Raw genomic sequence first — 21,031 nt, forward strand, 5'->3', positions numbered from 1 at the left:
AACTGATTGGCGCCGCAAGCCTGGGAGGTGGGAGAAGTGAAGCGGTTATGACATGCTCGGGGAGGAGGCAGGGCAGGGGTGAGCTGGGGCGGGGAGTTCCCCTGTGTGCCGCCCTCTCCCCCTTCCTTGCTGCAGGTGGCCCTCCCCATGCTCCCCTGCCCAGCTCTCTCTGCCTAAATGCCAGCGGTGACAGGGGCGGCCAAAAATTCGACTGCCGTGGTTGCTGCCGAAGAAAATGGCGCCCCCCAAATACCAGCACCCTAGGCGACCGCCTAGGTCACCTAAATGGTTGAACTGGCCCTGCTCAGAAGGAGCTGAGCAAACTGTCATAAACGGAAAAGGAAACCATGCAGAGTACAGAGAGGTACGAAGTGAATTTTATAGAGACTGAATAGATACACTCATTAACAGCAAGGGAACTCATTTCACTGGATTCAGCCAGGCTAGGCTAGTATATTTTTATAAGGATGACTAACTCAACTCTCCTTTCACTTTTACCTAGAATAACATTTTACATTTGATTTGCTCAGGTGTAACTGACTGCAAGACTTGAAGAAGCAGCAAATTAGGCCCTCTAAATTTTGCAAGAGTATTTCATATAGGAGATGTGGCCCTTAGATTTTAAAATATCAACATGTTGCTATGATTAACCTAACTGAACTGCAAGACCCATATCCTTGTGCTCATGTGAGAGAGGTGTTGGGGATGTGGGATTGTGTAGAGAGAGAGAGAGACATAGAGAGGTGTTATCTTTGTGTTATCACTAACTTATTTGATCAGGGTAACTGATGGATGTGTTTATTGTACACTGAAATGGTTGTCAAGCATTGAGTAGGTGCTTTTATTGTGGTTTAGTAAAAATGTGAATAAGTAAATGTGGGCTCCAGTTTAACAGGCTCTTCTAGCAGCCAATAATCAGTGTTTAGTTAAAATATTCTGTGCTGCACAGCAGAACTCAAGGATGCTTTATTTCATGGTTGCAGAGACTGAGGTCATTTTATACTGAAAACAAAATATAAGCACCGAAGTTAAATGAATAGAGTAGATCAAATCAAGTCTGAGGACAAACCAAAATATATACAGGGACAGAAAACAGGTGTTCTCAGGATTTCTGTAATACACCCCAACCTTTCCACCATCAAAATAGAATGCCTTTACTAAACAAACACAAACAGGAAACTCATTTTATATAACTGTTGCCAGTCTTAGAATCTTCTGCACACAGAAGCATATGGGAACAATTTTCCAGTATTAATTCCATTTAGACTTCATCTGCTAAATTTCTTGTTTCAGAATATATGGGGCTCATGAACATTAAGAGGCTGACAGCAATAGAAACAATTTCCCTCTGAATAAGCCTAAAAGCCAATACCCATTGCACAGCTGCTTTCTTGGCTCCCCCATATCCTCTAAAAAACACGGATATAACTTAGAGACCATCTATTCTATGAAGTTTCGGTACAATCAGAGGGAACACAGTCTATTACCTGAGTGCCAGCTTCTCCAGCACATGTACCATCAACTGTGCTCAGTTATGGGTCTGATCCTGTTCAGTGCTCAGCACCCCGAATTCCCATTCGGAGTCTACAATACAAAGGAGCTGAGCACCTTGCAGAATTGAGGCCTATATATAGCATTGTTCTTCCATTGTTGACTCCTCTCCACTGTGGATGGAGCTTAGACCACAAACTTATTTCATTCATTAACAAATGTCTACACTACAGACTTTATGGCAGTAGAGCTGTACTGATGTAGCTGCACCGCTGTGAGATCTCTCAGTTAGCCATGCTATGGCAACAGGAAAGAGTTCTCCCGTCGACATAAATTAAACCACCCCCAACAACAAGCGGCAATAACAATGTTGATGGGAGAAACTCTCCTGCTGACATAGTGCTGTGCTCACTACCACTTATGCCGGAAAAACTTGTCGCTCAGGGGTGTGATTTTTTTCAGACCCCTGAGCAACATAAGTTTTACTGACTTAAGTAGTAGTGTAGACATGGCCTAAAGCTAGACAGGAAACAAAAAATGCTTTATTCAGCTCCCTGCAGTTCTTCTTCAATGACAGCTGTCACACTCTCCCCAGTATTTTTTCAGCCTATGCGGCCACCAGGAGTGGGGGGCAGACAAAGCATCAGCCTCTTCCCCTTTCTCCCCTGCCCTCCCCCCCAGTCCTTGTTGCTCCTGGATGCGCCACCCTGCACCTCCTCTGGAGAGAGGTGGGGCACAATGTTGCAGGAGCAAGGTGAGTTCCTGACCCACCTTGGGAGGAGGGGATTTTGGCACCAGGCTCCAACGGTGGGATTTCAGGAGCCTAGCCGTGCAACCCCAGGCTCCAACTGTGGGGCAGTGAGTACTGACACCCCCTAGCTCTGGCTGCAGGGCTTCAGCCTCTGGGCCCTGGTTCCAACTTCATGACAGCAGGTAGTGGCCCCCAATTCCAGACCCAAGCTCTGGTTGCACAGTGGTGGACTCTGGCCCCAGATGCAGACAACCCACAGCTGCAGGCTCTAACTGCGGGGCTTTGGATGCCAACCCTCGGCTCCATCCGCAGAGCTGCAGTCAGCCTCTGGCCCCCAGTTCTGGCCGTATGGCCCCAGCCCCTGGCGCTGATCCCCTGCCCCAGCTACAGGGCAGCAGGCACCAATCTACAGCTCTGTTCCATGGCTCTGGCCACGGGTGCCGACCCCAGCCCTGGCCATGCAGCAGCGAGCGCAAGCTCCAGTCACCAAGTGGCAGGCGCTGACTCCTGGCTCTAGCCACGCAGACCTGGTTTCTGGCCATGTGGCAGCAGGCACTGGCCCAGGGTGCTGACCCACAGCTCCAAGTGCGCGGACTCCGATCCCTGGCTTCAGTCATGCAGTTTCAGTCCCCAGCTGTACATCTGGCATGTAAATATCTTGTGATGTTGGCTATAACAGTGCAATGAAAACATTGTTCTCACTTTCAGTTTACACTGTAAACAAGAAGTAGGCAGCATTATATTCTGCAAATGCAAACAAACTTGTTTTTCTGAGCGACTGGCTGAACAAAAAGTAGGACTAAGTGGACTTGTAGGCTCTAAAGTTTTACGTTGTTTTGTTTTTGAGTGCAGTTTTTTTTTACATAATTCTACATTTGTAAGGTCAACTTCCATAATAAAGAGATTGCACTACATGAATTGAAAAATACTCTTTTGTTTTACAATGCAAATATTTGTAATAAAAAATATAAAGTGAGTACTGTACATTTTGTATTCTGTGTTGTAATGGAAATCAATATATTTGAAAATGTAGAAAACACCCAAAATATTTAAATAAATGGTATTCTGTTATTGTTTAACAGCACAATTATTTTTTTTTTAATTGCTTGACAGCCTAATACAAATATCACTCCCGAATGGGGAGGCAGCATTATTTTTATTATTGAGTCTGCCAAAAAAAAAAAAAACCCTACAAACATAAATTACAATGATTTGGATGTGTAACTGTGCATACTTAATTGTTTTTCCTAAAGTTAATTAAGTACTTTAGGAAAAAGTGTCAGTGCAGCCACCAGTGAGAGGTAGCGGCTGCACCCTGAGGCCGCCAAAAAATTTGTTGTGAGAACCCTTAGGTCCACTATAAAAGTAAAAGTTTGCAAAGAGTTAAGTACAGAGCAGAAAATATTCAACAGTACACCAAAATCCAATTTCTCAGAAGTAAGGTTTTTTTTGCTTCATGACCGGATGTACTTATCCCTCTACAGGAGCTGATTCTGAATTCCTAGACCAACAGTCTATGGACTCTGAAATACATTTGGAAAATTCCCTGAAGCAGTACAACTTATTACAGTTTCACTTTCTGAAGAGATGACCATTTGGAAACATTCCATGATGATATTTTTGCCATAAATACAGTATATAGTTTGTATACAATTGTTATAAGCCAATGTTTTTACATTTGCCAAGTGAAACAATTAAGTGACACTGTGACTTTTAATATCTACATTCTACAGTACTAATATGACAGAAGCAGCAACCTGCTCCAGGGGCTCAAGGCAATTTGTTGGGATGACAGACCAAAGCACCACACCAATAACTTTGTTGCATCAGATTTGAAAGGCAGCAGGAACAAAAAATAAATATATCACTGTGACTTTCTATACCTTGGGGAGCATCCTCTAACCCCCATATTCCTCATTTTTATATAATCGTGATCTTACATATAAAGCATGCTTTGTAAGGTATCAGGGAAACGTTACGATCTGCTGAAAGGTTTCAGAGTAGCAGTTGTGTTAGTCCGTATCTGCAAAAAGAAAGGAGTACTTGTGGCACCTTAGAGACTAACAAATTTATTTCAATACATTTGTTAGTCTTTAAGATGTCACAAGTACTCCTGATCTGCTGAAAGACATTTTTCTATCCATATATGTATATTATTAATGTAAATGAAGTTATGAGAATTCTGTTGTAATAGTTGTCACTAAACATGCTGTATTTTGGGGAATCAGACAGACAGATATCAGCTCTCCAGAGGCAACAGCAAGGAAAGTAACCAATGCCCAGGCAGGGTGTCAAACAACCCATCAACAACCATTGTCCAGCAATGGAGCTACAATTTGGTGATTCACCTGCAGGAGGCCGCACCAGCGGAATTGGTCAAGCTAGCCTAGAGAGTCAGTAATGCCCACCAGACATGCCTGGACTTGTTTGTTCCCCAAGCACATAGGACTGAGGCTATAAAACAGAACACAGCAGGCCCATGCTTCACTTTTCTTCTGCCCGCACTATGCTGAAAGCAACAAGAACACTGAAGACTCCAACAGAGGAAACTGGCCCAGATTTAAGGGACAAATCTGTACATTAAGGACTCCAATATCCAGTGGGGTGAGAAAAATTGATTATCTAGATGTTGCCCAGTCTAACAGGGTTGAGAGTTTAGACTGTGTGCTTATATTTTATTTTGGTAACTAACTCTGACTTTTTGCCTATTACTTATAATCAAACTTCTTTAATTGTTTACCTTTACCAGTGAGTTTGTATGAAGTGTACGATAAAACTGCTCAGGTTTACAAAGGCTGGTGTACAAGCTCTTTCCATAGATGAAGTGGCAAACCAATTACTAAATTTGCACTGCCCATCTGGAGCAGTGCAAGACAGTATACTCCTGAGGTACAGTGCTGGGAGCTGCAGGGATTTGGCTAGTGCCTTTCCCGGTATGATTCACGAGTGGCTCTGGGAGCATTCATATAATCTAGGTGGGTGTGGGGTGCCACATGCTGTTGTGCTGAGTGATAACAGCTTCTAGAGAGTTTGCTGCTCATCACTAGCAAGGCATTGTGAGAGACAGCCCAGGCTGGAGAGTTTAGGGGGCACAGCAGTCCCCAGGGGATCCCATCACAATCACCTTAAAGGATGGAAGAGATACTTGGAAAGACAGGCCTCAAATCTTAATGAGTAAGAGAGAGTTCACATCCTGTCCAATTGGCCAATTAGTGTTCTATGATTAACTGTTCCTACTTTGGTTCTGAGTTTTATTTGTTAGGCAATTTTAGCACTCATGAGTCACACTAAACTGAGTTAACCATAAAATGAACACTTGCTTTCTTCAATTATTTCTCTGCTGAAGTTTGTGTAACATTGCCATATCTCGCAGTGAGGAAGTGCCAAACTTCAATACACATGTCCAACAGTGTTTGGTGAGAAGTTGTGCACCTATTTTTATATTCTCAGATTCTTAGTATTTGGTTAGTTCTTTATGACATACTGTGCAACTATGTAGTATATCTTATTGCAGTAGGCTTTGTATCCATTAGATATTCTGCCACACAGAGTTAGATATTAGAAAAAGTGAAAGTGTATATGCGTTTTGCTCAGGCTTGCAATATAGAAGAGTTAAAATTTAGAAAGGCAGCTGTTTTTTATGCACTGTATCATCTAACCTTTTTCAGAGTAAATCTGGTCATGAAAGCCAGTGGCAGCCTCCCTGCAAGAGAAACAGTGTTGGCAAGATTGGGAAACTTGTGAAATGTCCCTAGTATAGACAAGTCTTTACAGAGTAAGGCAGCTTGCCAGCAGAAATTCTGAAATAAGCCATCACTAAACTTTATATAAATTGCTTCCAAAATGTAATAGCCCTTAAATGTATCTCAGAAGACAAAACCTTATTTCTAAACACGAATTGTCATTGCTTCTAATGAGAAAAGCAATGCATTTAATGGAATTACTCTAGGGATGAATTTGGACCATACATGAACCTTCACAATTCAACTCCCAATTTTCAGGTACCTAGATAATCCTTTATAAATATATCTCTTAGTAGGACACTATTGCTATGCATTCAGGTTCTTTTTAGAGAAGAAAAAAAAAATCTTACATTTGACACCTCAAATCCCAAAGGACACTTAGAAATTGACATTACACACACTGACAAACTACTGAACCCAAAGCTGAAAAACCACCACCTCTGGAGTAAAACATGACATCAGATGTGACAGTGCATGACAACATTATGGGAAAGTGTCTTCACTTTCCAACTCAATTGCGTTCTGAACATGCCATTTACAGAATTCACCTCTGTTCCCAAAAGAAGGGAAGACTTGAGATTACATTAATTCAACACTGTTCCCCAAAAATTACCTACTGCAGCATTCCTGCTTCCCTCACCTCCACTCCTGGAAAATATTAGTAATGACACAAACATCAAGAGCCTGCTGGATTTCTTTCTACCAAATTCCACAATTTCTACTCTTATTTTCACTCTGAAGACCCAATCCTCCAAGACAGGTGCTCTTGAGGCACAATGAGAGCCCTCAATACCTATCAACTAAAATGGGAGATAAGAATGCTCAGCACTGCATAGTATTTAGTTCTAAAAGCAAAGATCTCTCTTCTCTACCTTGCATCTGCACACACACAGAATATAAAGTTGGTTTGATAGCCACATCCTTTCCAGATAACATCAGATTGATCTCTTTCTTATAAAGGAAAATCCCTTCTAACTGATGTCTCTGAAGAAAGGAGGTTGTTTCTGTAGTGAAAAAGCATGTCCTAAAAATGTAATGGCAAATAAACCAAACCACTACAAATGAAATGGCACAATAGTACTAACAGTGACTGTGAATACCAGCAAGTTCTTGCCAAGGGTGACCCAAACAGAGAGCAAAGGACTGCTTATAGTCCATTTAACCCCCACAAATTGTTAAGATTTATACTAGTCAGTTGCTAGTTATAGTGTTAATAACCAATTAGCTGCAACCAGGTTAATTTACCAGGGTTATTTGTGCCGAAAGTTGGCAGTTACAATAAAAAATTTTTGTTAAAGAGTGAAAATTTAGGGACCTCCTTTTTAGCCTAAGGCTTGGTCTACACTACGCGTTTAAACCGATTTAAGCAGCGTTAAACCGATTTAACACTGTACCCGTCCACACTACGAGGCCCTTTACATCGATATAAAGGGCTCTTTAAATCAGTTTCTGTACTCCTCCCCAATGAGAGAAGTAGCGCTAAAATCGGCATTACCATATCGGATAGTTTAGTGTGGCCGCAAATCCAACAGTATTAGGCCTCCAGGCGGATATCCCACAGGTGCACCACTGCGACCGCTCTGGGACCAGCAATCTAAACTCGGAATGCACTGGCCAGTAACAGGAAAAGCCCCTGTGAAATTTTGATTTTCATTGTTTGCCCAACGTTGGACTCTGATCAGCACGGGTTGGGCAATACAGTCCCAAATCCAAAAAAGAGCTCCAGCATGCCGTTCGGTGAGATACTGCATCTTATCGCTGTGTGGGGAAACAAAATGCTGTTCTATCAAAGCTCCGTTACAGAAGTACGACAATGCCAAAGCGTTTGAAAAAAAGGGTCTCCCAGGCTACACATTGCTGCGTGAGAAGCGTAACGGAAGCCGAGACTCAAATGGGCGCTCTGGGGGAGGGAGGAGAGGGGGGGTACTCAGATCAGCTATCCACTAGTCGCACACAGTCTCTGAAAAAGTAATTGCATTCGTTGGCTGAGCCTCAATGCTGGGTAGCGTTTCACACATGTCCGGTGTGTTTCGGAGATAGCTGCGTCATTACTCCCCTCCCACGTTGAAAGAAAAGGGAAGAATATTTTTGATTCGTGTTCAATGTCCCCTATGTTCTATGAATGCTGCGGTAGACGCGGATGCTTGCAGCATGACTGAAGCGCAGTATATCCACTCCTCTTCCCTCCCTGGTGGCAGACGGGTGCAGTAGACTGGTACACATTCTTTTATCAATCCGTGAGGTGCTCTTCGGCTGGCTTCATTGGGCTGGCCAGGGGCGTGCGGTAAAAAAGGGGAATGACTCCCAGGTCTTCCAGTAGATTGGTACAGAAACGGCTGGTAACGTGTCGTTCATCATAGGCAGCGGGGCTGGCTCCATCGAGCCCCTCCCTTTCTGTGTAAAGAAAAGATTCTGTTCACTGCCTGGACTGTTCATAGCACCGGACAGGCTTGGCTCCCCTTATTTTAGTGTCATAAAAATCCGTGTCTCTTTATTCCTGCATTCGTTATTACGTAATAACATGGGGGGGGGAACTGCCACGGTCTACCCTAGGAAGGTTTTGGGGGGGGAAGCACACGGGTGGGTTGTTGCAGGGACCCAACCCGTGATGGCATGCGCTTCATCATTCTGTGGATTGACACCGGCGCATGTCTCTTGATACAACGGTTCTCTAGTACCTTGCCTATTCTAGGCAGACTGACTAGTTTTAGAAACCATAAAGGGAGGGAATTTGAGCTCAGGGAGTTCCCCATTTTGCTTTTGCAACCCCGCGATCTCACCAGGGAGCACCCATGATACAGCAGGACAGTAAGAAGACAGCAGACCGCCATTCTATTTGCCAATTTTATGCCGGCAGCTAGACGGTACAGAACGACTGATAACCTACTCTGCTATCCATGCAAAAAGCAATGAACGCTGCTGTGTTAGCTGCTGAGATATCGCCTCTGCGAGGCATCCAGTACCCAACATACAGAGATAGAAAGATAAAAAAAAAAAAAGCTGAAGCAGGGCTCCATGGTTCCGTGCTTATGGCGTCTGCCATGGCAATCCAGGGAAAAAGGGGGCGGAAATGAGATTGTCTGCCGTTGCTTCCTGGAAGGAAGGAATGACTGACGACATTTACCAGAACACTCGCGACAATGATTTTTGCCCCATCAGCCACTGGGCTCTCAACCCAGAATTCTAAGGGGCGGGGGAGACTGCGGGAACTATGGGATAGCTACGGAATAGCTACCCACAGTGCGACGCTCCGGAAATCGACGTTAGCCTCGGACCATGGACGTACACCGCCGAATTAATGTGCTCAGTGTGGCCGTGTGCACTCAACTTTATACAATCTGTTTTACAAAACTGGTTTATGTAAAATCGGAATAATCCCGTATTGTAGACTTACCCTAAGAGGAAGGTATCCCTCAAAAGCTGATTTGCAGTCATTGCACTACATACCAACAGTACTCACTGCAGCAGAATGTTAGCGGTCGTACACACAGCTACGTTAATTATCAATAAATACATAAGGCTTGAGAAAGCTGAAATCTTAGTGTTTTTCAAAGTACACTTCAGAAAGATTCAATTCTTGCAAGCCTTGATCATGCTCTCTTGTTGCTGTATACTAACAGTCACATTGCCAGTTACTCTTTGCAGGGACTATTTTTTAAGTTTTGTCTGTACTGTGCCTAGCACAGTTCCCTCCAATCCTGATTGGTGACGCTAGGTGTTACTTCAGTAGTGAAAAAAATAAATAATGAAGTATAAAGCTACCACCGCTTAGCACTTATACTGCACTTTACATCTTCAGTGTTTCACAAACACTAATCCACACATTAATCATATGAGCATAGCCCTAATATTACTTATGTTGAAACAGACAGGAAATAAGAAGCTTCACAGTGCCATATAGAGAGTCATTGCTAGAGGTGAAATTAAAATTCAGGAGATTCTGGTTCTGACCTATACTCAGATCACACTGTCTAAGAGAGTGTCACTTTTTAAATGTTTAAATAGTGGGTTCCCATAAATTATGCCATATTAAGAATGCACTGCAGCATTCCTACAGTAGTACTCAATGTCATGTACTTCAGGAGGGATATTTCTTTGCAAGCTTCAGAGTAAGTTTTAGAACTATGACCTCACTCAACACAAGTTAAGCTTGTTTTTAAAAAAAAGTGCTTTGAGAACATTGATTTCTCTTTTGCTCTGCAAGTGCGTTGATTTTCCTTCCCTTTTGTTCGATTTGGCTGACAGTTTTATGGACCAAAATGCATCTTACACACTATTTTAATGCGAAGTGAACAGTACAGACTTTATATATTTTGTGCTGTTGGAACCCAGATTGCTCACTTAGCAGTAAAGCATGGAAGTTACACTTTGATACCTCTTTTGTACATTTTTACAATATTTGTCTCATATTTGTGAAAATAGAGTATCTTACGGATTAAGTCGTCAGTCATATGAAACTCAGTTTTAAAAGCATATCTTTGCGTGTGTTACTAAAATGAAATTATTCAAGATTATCATTTTTTAAATTTAATTTTCTTTTCACCTTTACTCAGTTTGGAAAAAGTGGACTAATGAGTTTCACTTTCAGGATCCTATCTATTAACACAATGTTGGTCTTCAGAAAGAGTCAGGAACATTATGTTTTTACTTAAAGCTTGTTTAGATAAGATCTATTGTATTTTGTAAAAATCCTTGAAAACAAACAAAAGCCCATCACATCTAAATTAGGGGCCTAAAACTAGTAGAGTCTCTCTCTAACTTTACAACCATATTCCAGCAGCTCTGGAGGAAAAACAAAATAAACAGAAGAAACTGAAGTCCACCACCAGTCTAGCACAGAAACATGCTACTGCTTCAAACCACAACCAGGCAAATATTTAAAATCCATTAGACATCAAGTAGTATCCCTGTTTGCTGTTCCACATAGCTACATTAGATGTATAGTGTCTAAACACTTCACTTCCTCATAACTCATACAAGTCTGTAATTTTAACTTCTCTTATTAAATGCATGCTTGTAACAGAAGACACATGACAGGTAAAAGCCTCTGTATCGTACATAATTAATTTACGTTATCTTACTATGAAAATATGTCCCTGAAAAGAAAACTACCTAGTGGTCATTTCCCGTTTCAGGTTGTAAACAATAAACTTGAAGGATAACAAGACAATCTACCTATTCTTCTGTAGTGTTAAAATCATGTTAGCAGTGCTAACTGATACAGGAAGATCACGTATGACAAGAATTTCAGTTACATAGTAAGACTGATGTTTAGATGTGCGAGAAGGAACTTCTAATATGATCTCACATAATACTTTCCCCCATGTTAAATTTTTCCTGCATTTACAGCATATTTTAGTAAGTTTAATTAACTCGCTTCAGTAAGAACATGCTCATGTAAATAAGCTCCCAATCCTTACTTTAAGTCTGGTTACTTATGTCTGGCTACCAGAAGGTGACAGTATTAATGTTCACATCACAGCAGCATGTTACTATGGCAGAATGTAGTAAACAGAAGCAGTGCTGTGAAATTACAAGTGACTTGCAAGAGTGGAACAGTACGGCTTTGGAAAAGGAGTGTATGGAAGGGCACAGGGACTGAAAATCAAAAGGACAGGGTGCTATTCTTAGATCTGCCCCTGGTTTGCCGAGGAACATACCACCACCAAAAACTATCTGTAAAATATTAACAAAATCCTTGACTGGCAACAACTGAGAGGATCAATTCTTTGTAAAGCCCTTTGAAAACCTCAGATGCAAGGCACCGAAAAGGTGCAGAGAATATAAAAATCAGAGCATCCAACCAAGAATACTGTCAGGTGCTAGCTTGTTTCCTTACACACTATTTTCCCCATGCTGTAAAATCAGCAGTCTACTAAACAATTGTTCAGTTAAAGAATCAGATAAGGTAATTCAACAGTAGGAAATCAATGAAGAAGCATAAAAGTGATGGATCAATAATTACTAAGTCAGTCGCTCTAGTTCTGTTATTTATTCGTTGCAATATTTTTCCTGTGGTGAAATCTGTGCACCAGCTTTAGGGCCATGGAACACTCCACTGTTCTGCCAAGTGAAATTAAGTCACTCAGCAAAAAAGGAAACTAAAAATTAGTAAACTGCTTTCTCGCCACCCTTTCATTTTAAAGTAAAAACAAACCATAAAAGGTGTCTGAGGTGAGCTCTTTCAGTTTTACAACCACTGAAGCCTAAGTTGTTCCATAATTCATTCACGTATCTCTTCTATTACTCCCCTAATAATGGTGCTGGAAGAGACAGATCACATTCTCATCGCCCAACCAGAGTGGCAAGAAACCAATCACAGCAAAATAGAATTATTTTGCAAAACCTAAGAAAACTGGAATTAAGGAAAGAGGCAAACAGATGTGTTTCTGTAGCAGATCATTTTATAATGCATATTTAACACTTTAAATTGTAAAGATTATGGCTAGACCTCCAACTGTAAGTGAATCCCTCGAAATATTCACAATTTACTAGCTTACTGCCATCTTATATTGATTTACTTTACTTCAAAGAATGATTATATTGCAGTAATCCTATAGGCCTTAACTAAGTCAGGGCTCCATTGCACTAGGTGCTATACAAGCAATAAATGATATTCCCTGCTTTTGGAGAGTTTACAAACTTTTATTCTTTGCCATTAGAAGCCAACTGCTAACCAACTAATCCACATTCACCAGAAATCTACTGTATGTTGCAGTACAAAGCTATCTTCATAACTTGACGATAGATCTTAGTTTTTCCAGTGATTTCAGAATCATACACCTTACATTCTGGATTACTAAAATGTTCACTATGGTAACCTCCCATGCTACAGCAACAAGCTCCCTGGAGGGAACTGACATAAGAGAAGTAGCAATGTAGGCCTTTTTTCTTCACTACAAAAACCAGTAAAACATCTTACATTAGAATTCTACTGTCAAAGTGGGTAAAACTATCAGACATGAATGTTACTGTTTTTAATCATCTTTTATGATGTCAACAAGTTTCTCCAAAGTACATGTAATCATTCCACTAAAGCCCACCTGGGACCATTAAACAGCCATCACCCTGGCCTATTATGTAGTCTAAAGGAAGGCCTTGTGGGATATTAATAGACCACCTTGTTAGAAACTCACAGTAATTGCCAGCTTGTTTTTCTTTTCCTTACCCTATTTCTACTCTAGACTCCTTCCCATACCCCAGCCAAGAATTTGGGGGGGGAGGGAGGATAAGAGCTGCTGATGTCTGTGGAAAACTTTCAGAATCTTTCCCATTTAGGAACAATTTGTGCTTCTGTCACATTTTCTCCTCTCCTCTGCAGTTTACTTTTGTTGTCCCTCTATCTTATTCCCCTAAAGTGAAGTTTGAGTCCTATGGCATCACAATCTCCACAGCAACCAACTGCTTGTACCACAAATGGAGGATTTACCACTTCAGGGGTAGAATAAGCTACCAAGGCAGATGAACTCCTAAAGAAACAAAGATCCTGTTTTCTTGAGCACATCCCGTTAGTGAAAGAAAAGGGGGCTGGGGAGACGCAGCAAAATATAAAATGGGAAGGCAGTAAGAACAGTATTGTTTTTAAACACAGTGCAAAGTCCTGAGGGAGCTACCAGCAGTTCCTACATTCTGGGGGGAGGGGAGGCCTCATACAACTCTGCAATTGAAACAACATTTACCAAAACAACTGGAATCTGCAGATATGGCTTCTGCCACTCTCGCCACAGAATAAAAGCAGTGACCTCCGTGTCAGTGATTTAAAGGCCAATTCACGGTGTGGGGCAGTGCCCACTAATCCCCGTGGAACTCGTCTCAGCCCGGGAGCGATGCACTAGCCGACTGGAAAACACATGAACAGCGCGGCCCCACAGCATATTGCACTGCTGTTCTTCAGGGGGTGTTGTGGGGTATCAAAATATCTCTGCATTTAAAGAGCCCCTTTCACACACCATTTTGTCGGGGGAAGAGGGGGAAGGAGTGGGACAACTAGGACAGCTCACGTTTTTAATTATCTAACTTAATTATTTGGAACGAGCAGAAGAGGGACAAACTACAGAGTTCAGGCTGAACTAAAAACACATCGTCGCACAAAGTTAGAGTGTGTGTGTGTGGGGGGGGGGGAATTACCTCCAGGAGGGATTTGACCCCCCGCCAGCCTTCTCGCGCCCCTCACTCTGCAGAGCAGAATTAGTAGGCCAGGCTTTAGCGTGAAATGGCTGAGCAGCAGCGAGCAGCCCGCCCCGCTGGAAGGGCTCCCCGCGCGAGCTGGGCAGGAACAAGATGAGCCCCGACCCCGAGGGGGAACATGTTGGCTAAGCTGGCAGCCGCCCCCGGGCGCGGTCTCTTCGCCAAGGGACGCCAGCGTCGCCTCGCTTCTGGAGCGGCAGCCGGTCCCCTAGTCCCTGCTCCCCTGCGGCCGGGCGCGCCCATGCGGCGCGGCGGCGACTTTTGCGGGGAGTTGCGGGCCCGCCCGCTGCGCGCGGAGCTGGCGCATCCGCAGCGGCCCCTCTCCGGCCCGCGCATCTCTCCGGGAGCCGCGCTCGCCGCTCCCTCCTCCCTGCGCTGCGCCTGCCGCCCTGCCTGGCCGCCTCCCGCAGCAAAACTTCGGGAGGCGAGAAAAAGCCGGCGGGGCCCGCAAGCGGCCGGCAAAACGCGCCCAGCAGCTGCGGCCGGCCCCGCTCCGCCCGCGGGGGGGCTCGGCCGGCGCCCGCCTTACCTGCGGCGAGTTTTTCCAGCCCTGCGCCGCTAGCTGCTGGGGCTCGGGCTCTCCGGCGCTCCGCTCGCCGCCTCATTCCAATATGGCACGGCCAGGCGGAGCGCATGCGCCCGTCGCCTCCCCCCTTCTGCCCTCCCCTCCCTCCTGGCTTTTCGGGCTCTCAGACGCCCCTGCGCAGCGACTTGCTGAGCTTTGCGCGGGGTGGGGACGGGCACCGGCACCCACCTGCGCCGGCACAGGCCGCCTGGGCCAGGCAGCCTTACGCCTCGTCCAGCACGGGAGGACTTTCTGCAGCTGCTCGCTGTTGGGCATCCCCCGCCCTAGCACCCATTCCCTGCGGCGTGAGCCCAGGCTTTGCCCCGCACCTGCCTCCTGGGGAGCAAGGCGCCATAGGACACGGGGGCAAAGGGGTGCCCCATTTTAACCCACTGAGATCCAGCTCTCAGCCACGCTCCGAGGGGTCAATTAACAAAGAGGGGTGCATGTGTATGACACATGCCCCTCAAAGCCTTTCACCCGACCTCTTCTCTTCATTGCAGGACTTTGTCCCCAGCAAGGAAACATGGTGTATTCCGTTCGATACCAAGACACACACAGATCTTCCCCCCACACTCTTCCATTTGATGTTTTACTGCTGGGGTTTGCTCCCTGACGCTTGATTTCACTGAAAGAAGTCCGATGTGGTTTTTTTAAATAGAAAACAGAATGCAGAATTGTTCATAATGGTGGCACTCAGAGGTGGCTCCAACATACACAAAATACACCCCACGGATTTATTTCCCAACATGGTTTCACTGTGCAGCAGCAATTGCTCCCGCGAGTAAAGATTACAGGGAGCGGGCCCTAAATTGATCTACTCTTTTGAAAAGGGTAGGCAGAAAGAGAGCGTACGTTATTTTTAACCCCCGATAAAAGCACCGAACCACCATATAAAACAGGAAGAAAAAGGAAGCGTATTGTGCAAGACCAAGATCCTCATGGCCAGATGCCTGTGCAATGAGGGGCGGGTGGAAAAGCAATCGACTTCCACAGCGCACAAGCGACTTAGGCAGGGAGACTAAAGCAGGCAAGAAATATTTGAACTCCTAGTGGAAAATAATCTTCAGAATTCCATTAGAAAAAAGTGGAAGCTAAATCCTAGATCCAGTTTTACTTTGGATTTCACCACGTTGCCCAAGAAAGAAGACATTGTCCATCTAAATCCCAGCTTCACTGACTTAACTGTATGCTCTTTAAGAATTGGTTTTAAATACTTTACACATCCATATTACTGAAAACACACCGCTTTTATTCTAGTATCTACCCTGGTCGTTAGTACATTCCATTGAATGAATCGCACTAGTGCAGTATTTGGAAATATCAAATCGCCTTAAATGATGTGCAGAATGGAAGCTACCCGCGTCAGTGTATAGGAAACATTTTAACATTTACTAGGGAAACTATGCATTTTATATATATTTATCCCGTTATGGTTGACATCAGTTGATAGCATATTAAAATAAGAGTTCCGAGATGAAAGACACACGGAACAGAATAAACTATTATCATCTGTCCCTGAAGCAGAGATGTGCCAAGAAATAAATAGACCAAACAGTGCTGGAACTCCAGACAGGAAGAACAAATGTAAGCATGAACAGGATAATTAGGTATCCAAGAGGCAAAATGTATGGTGTTCTTTATTCTTTCAAAGGAGAGGTATGAGAGATACAGTGAAATCAAATTATTCCAGATACATATTTTATATTAAATGGAATTTTTTCCCCCAGGGGAATTTTGATAACCAACTAGCAAAGGCAATATCCTTTGGTTAAAAAAAATTTCTATAGACACCTTGACTAACACATGAAAATACTTAAAGAATCTGCTGCTGGAAAGAGTTGGAACATAGTTAACTAAATGCTTTCTTTTTCTGGGAGGGGGGGGGAATATGTAAAGGTTATTTCACATTAAAAAACCCAAAGCACCAAGATTGCACAAGGGGACCTGTGTCTTGCTGCCTCTGCCTCATCTTGGGAAAACTCACATTTAGCATAAGCAAAGCTAAATGAAAGCTATCCCCAGGAGTGGCGAAGGTGTTAAGTGAGAAAAGGCCTACCTTATCTCACTTCAATTCAATTTCATGCTTATTACAAACACTTCCAGATATTGGGCTGCAGCATGCATAATTTTTCTTCCTGTAAAGCTTAGAAATAAGTGACCGGAGAGTGAAATACTCTATCTGGCCACTAGAGGGTAGTCTCTCCATGTCAATTTAGGACCTGTGAGCAAAACTTGAAGAGTCTGCAGTATAAAATCTTCATGAGCTGTCTTTGACCTGTGGTCAATTAGGACTTCATTATTTGGTACTTTCAGTCTCTTACTGTTCTGGTTTAATTCTAATATCAGATAGCATGCACCTGAATATTAAATATCACATTTAAATTGTTTCTCCACAACTTCCTCAATAGAAAAAGCATCAGTAGCTCATTATGCTGGCTTTAACAACTGTTAAAAACAAGTGGCAATTCATACAGGCTCTCCTTGATATAAGGTATTTTTGTTCATGATTCTCTTCTTTGGTTGCCAAGCAGATGATACAACCTAACTAGCTTGAAGCCAGTTTAAAAGCATGCAGAAATTTAAAATGAAATAAGCATGCAATAAAATATTGATCATTCAAGTTTCCAAAGTATGTTTAATATTTTAAAAAATGAATCACTGAACCTATGCAGACAGTCCTCCTATTTTGCTAATGCAAGTGCTACCTTTGCTACAATGACAATACTAAGTAGTAATCCTTTCTATGAAGTTAAATAATAAAGACATCTTCCAAAATAAAACACAATATTTTTAAGACCATGAACAACATTTAGGAGAAACACATGTTCAACTAATGACTTTAAGTATCAGAGGGGTAGTTATGTTAGTCTGGATCTGTAAAAAGCGACAAAGAGTCCTGTGGCACCTTATAGATTAATAAATGTATCGGAGCATAAGCTTACTTCGTTGGATGCATCCAGCAAAGTGGGTATTCACCAACAAAAGCTTATGTTCCAATACATCTGTTAGTCTATAAGGTGCCACAGGACTCTTTGTTGCTAATTACTATAAGTGACTAGAAAGTGCTCCTGATTTTGTCCTAACTCTCTGTATTTATCTTGGCAGGCCACATGAACATTAGATAACTAATGAGACACCCAACATATCCTTTTGTCCTTTCATCATAATAAATCAAGCAATTTCTTGGAGTTTGTCAACATGCCATTCAGGCTGTGGAGTAACCGAAAGTCATTCAAAAATTCTCCAAACAAATGCCAGCACCTGTAGGCTAGGCTTAGGCAAAACTTCCATTATAAAGGAATGGAAGAAATGTTTGAGCACTGACTACACATTTGTTAATATTCCTAAATATCAATGCATCTTAAATTTGTTTAAGTTGCATATTATGGTACAAGTCTGAAATCCATAAGCATCCAGATGCCCCACTAACTTCAACAGAAGTTTTGGAAGCAGAGATAGTAAGCTCAAGCCTATAGCAAATGATGCAGCATGTTGAACATGGTATTAAGATTTAGGTTTTAATCATGCATGTAACTGTGTGCATGAGTGTAACTTCATGCAGTTGAGTACTCCTACTCAGTTCAGCGGGAGTATTCAACTGCATGAAGAGTTTAAGTGTCTGCAGGATCAGAAACATTGCCAGTGAAACCCTGGGTCAGTTACTTCCTTTTAGTTATGTATATCCAATTTAATATTTATTAAAATAATTAGTTTACCAGTTTAGTTACCTGGTTCAAATGGGTGGAAGACTCATTTAATTAAGGACTGCAAGATTGGGCCTGGTAAAAGCAATTTAGTGCCATATTCTGCTCCTGCACATTCTGCAGTAGCATACATTTCTCCCACAATGCATTTCAACATACTTCAGCACCAACAAAGACCACATTTAGAGGCAAGTGCAATTCATATGGTTTTCTTCATTGCCCTGGTCAGTGACACTGCCAGCAAAGATCCCAATAGGTGCCAGATATGATGGTTACTTTTGCAATGTTGACATTAGGGGCCAATTCTTACCGAGACATGTCTCTTTTGCATCAACAATTCAGTTCAGCCTTCACATATAAATCCATCTTAGTAGGAGAGCATTCATGCTGAAGCAGATACAGCTATACCAATGGAGCAGCGGGAAGCAGAGACACAGTTCTGTTTACCCTTCCATAGTATCCTCAGAATCAGAATTGGATAGTGGAGGGCCCCAAGACTCATGTGGCCCCACTCCTCTCTCCACTCCAGCCACATTAGCTCAGTGACAAAAACAGCTAGAAAGAACCAGCCAGAACAATAAAGGAAATCACTTGCAGACTCTGAAATAGGTGCTGGAACTAGGGGCTGCTGCATCCCTGGTTTGAAGTAGTTTCCATTATACACAGGGTTTACACTTTGGTTCAATGGATCTCAGCACTCCCACTATACAAATTGTTCCAGGACCCCTGAACTCTGATGATGTCAGCAGCATCCAAATTTTGTGTGTGTATTAACTGCTCAAGACATTCTCTCCCCTCTGACTAGCTGCTTGCTCCTACTCTGACAGTCAGAAAACCATAGGAATGTAGGACTGGAAGGGACCTCAAGAGGTCATCTAGCCTGGCCTCCTGCATTCAGGCAGGACCAAGTATAGACCATCCTTGAGAGGTGTTTCTCCAACCTGTTCTTAAAAACCTTCAATGACAGGGATTCCACAACCTCCCTTGGAAGCCTATGCCAGTGCTTAACTATTCCTGTAGTTAGAAAGTTTTTTTTCCTAATATCTACCTAAATCTCCTTTGCTGCAGATTATGCTGGTTACTTCTAGTCATACCTTAAGTGGATGTATAGAACCATTGATCAACCATCCTCTTTATAACAGCCCTTAACATATTTGAAGACTTCTATGTCCCCTTCTCAGTCTTTTCAAGTCAGGTTTTCTAATCCTTTTATCATTTTTGTGGCTCTCCTCTGGACTCTCTCCAGTTTGTCTACATCTTTCTTAAAAGTGTGGCATCCAAAACCAGACACATTACTCTAGCTGAGGCCTCACCAGTGCTGAGTAGAGTAAGATATCAGCCTGTTTTGCAATTGTATGCCACGGTTGACTCATTCACTTTGTGATCCACTATACCCCCGGATCATTTTCAGAAGCCCTTCTGCCTATCCTTCACTTCATTCTCACTCCACCTTCCCTCTGTTCCCCTTCTTCTTTTCCCTCTTACTTTAATATCCACTGTACCTTACATTTCTCTTTTCACCTAATTCTCTCTCCCATTCAAAATATTTTAATTGTTTTTTTAAATGGAACTATCATGACATTTGCTAACACCCCCCCATAACATTTTCCATTCTACTTATATGAAATATCCTTCTCTCACCCCAAGCCCTTTATTTGGTCTATTTAGACCAAGCTACTCTGAGCAATGTCTTTCTTATTCTGTTCGTACAGTGCCTAACATAATGGGTCCCAGGCTTGGTTGAGGTCCTTAGGTGCTACTGTAATACAAATAACTGAGAGCAGACATCCTTATAGGAATTTTTCCTGAGCAAAGACAACAAAATTAGGTCCCTACATATGAAGGGAATAAAGGGACTGATACAATGTTTTGTAATAAAATTAATTAACACTAATGTCAAAACACTTGCATAAGTGTTTGCAAGATTAGGGCCTAAATGAGTCCTTCACTATCTGAAGCCTAGTATACTTTTCAGAGTTATACAGCAGGTTGGGCGGGCTAAGTGTCTATAATCACACACACACGCACTCACAATTAAAAAAGGAATTGCAATTAATTGCGAGATTTAAAAACTAATTGCGATTAATTGCAGTTTTAATCACACTGTTAAACAATACCAATTTAAATTTATTATAAATATTTATGCACTTTTTCTACATTTTCAAATGTATTGATTTCAATTACAACACAGAATACATGTACAGTGCTTACTTTATATTATTTTTGATTAGAAGTATTTTGCACTGTAAAATAGAAGCAAAAGTTATTACAATCTACAAATTGAAGCATGAAGGAGGATACAAATGTTTAGCTTATCTGGCAGGTAAATACCTTGCAACTCTGGCTACAACAGTGCTATGTGAATGTTTGTTCTCACTTTCAAGTGACGTAAATTAGAAGCGGGCAGCATTATTGCCCATAAATGTAAACAAACTTGTTCGTCTAAGCAATTGGCTGAACAAGAAGTAGGACTGAGTGGACTTGTAGACTCTAAAATTTTACATTGTTTTGTTTGACTGCAGTTAAGTAAAAAAAAGTGTAATTCTACATTTGTAAGTTGGACTTTAACAATAAAGATATTGCAGTA

The 21,031-nt window shown here is 42.4% G+C and overlaps 1 protein-coding gene across 1 annotated transcript in view; it reads right to left on the reverse strand.

Annotated features, from left to right (window-relative positions):
* The window catches only part of SFMBT1 (Scm like with four mbt domains 1), a 136,326-nt gene extending 121,528 nt beyond the window's left edge, over window positions 1-14,798 (reverse strand). Inside the window, exon 1 of the mRNA XM_032805826.2 lies at window positions 14,702-14,798. The gene's annotated coding sequence lies outside the window, so the exon portion shown is untranslated. The remainder of the gene's footprint in view (window positions 1-14,701) is intronic.
* Between the last annotated feature and the right edge of the window lie 6,233 nt (window positions 14,799-21,031).

The sequence above is a fragment of the Chelonoidis abingdonii genome, chromosome 16 (genome assembly GCF_003597395.2).
Source record: "Chelonoidis abingdonii isolate Lonesome George chromosome 16, CheloAbing_2.0, whole genome shotgun sequence".
In the NCBI taxonomy this organism is placed as follows: Eukaryota; Metazoa; Chordata; order Testudines; family Testudinidae; genus Chelonoidis; species Chelonoidis abingdonii.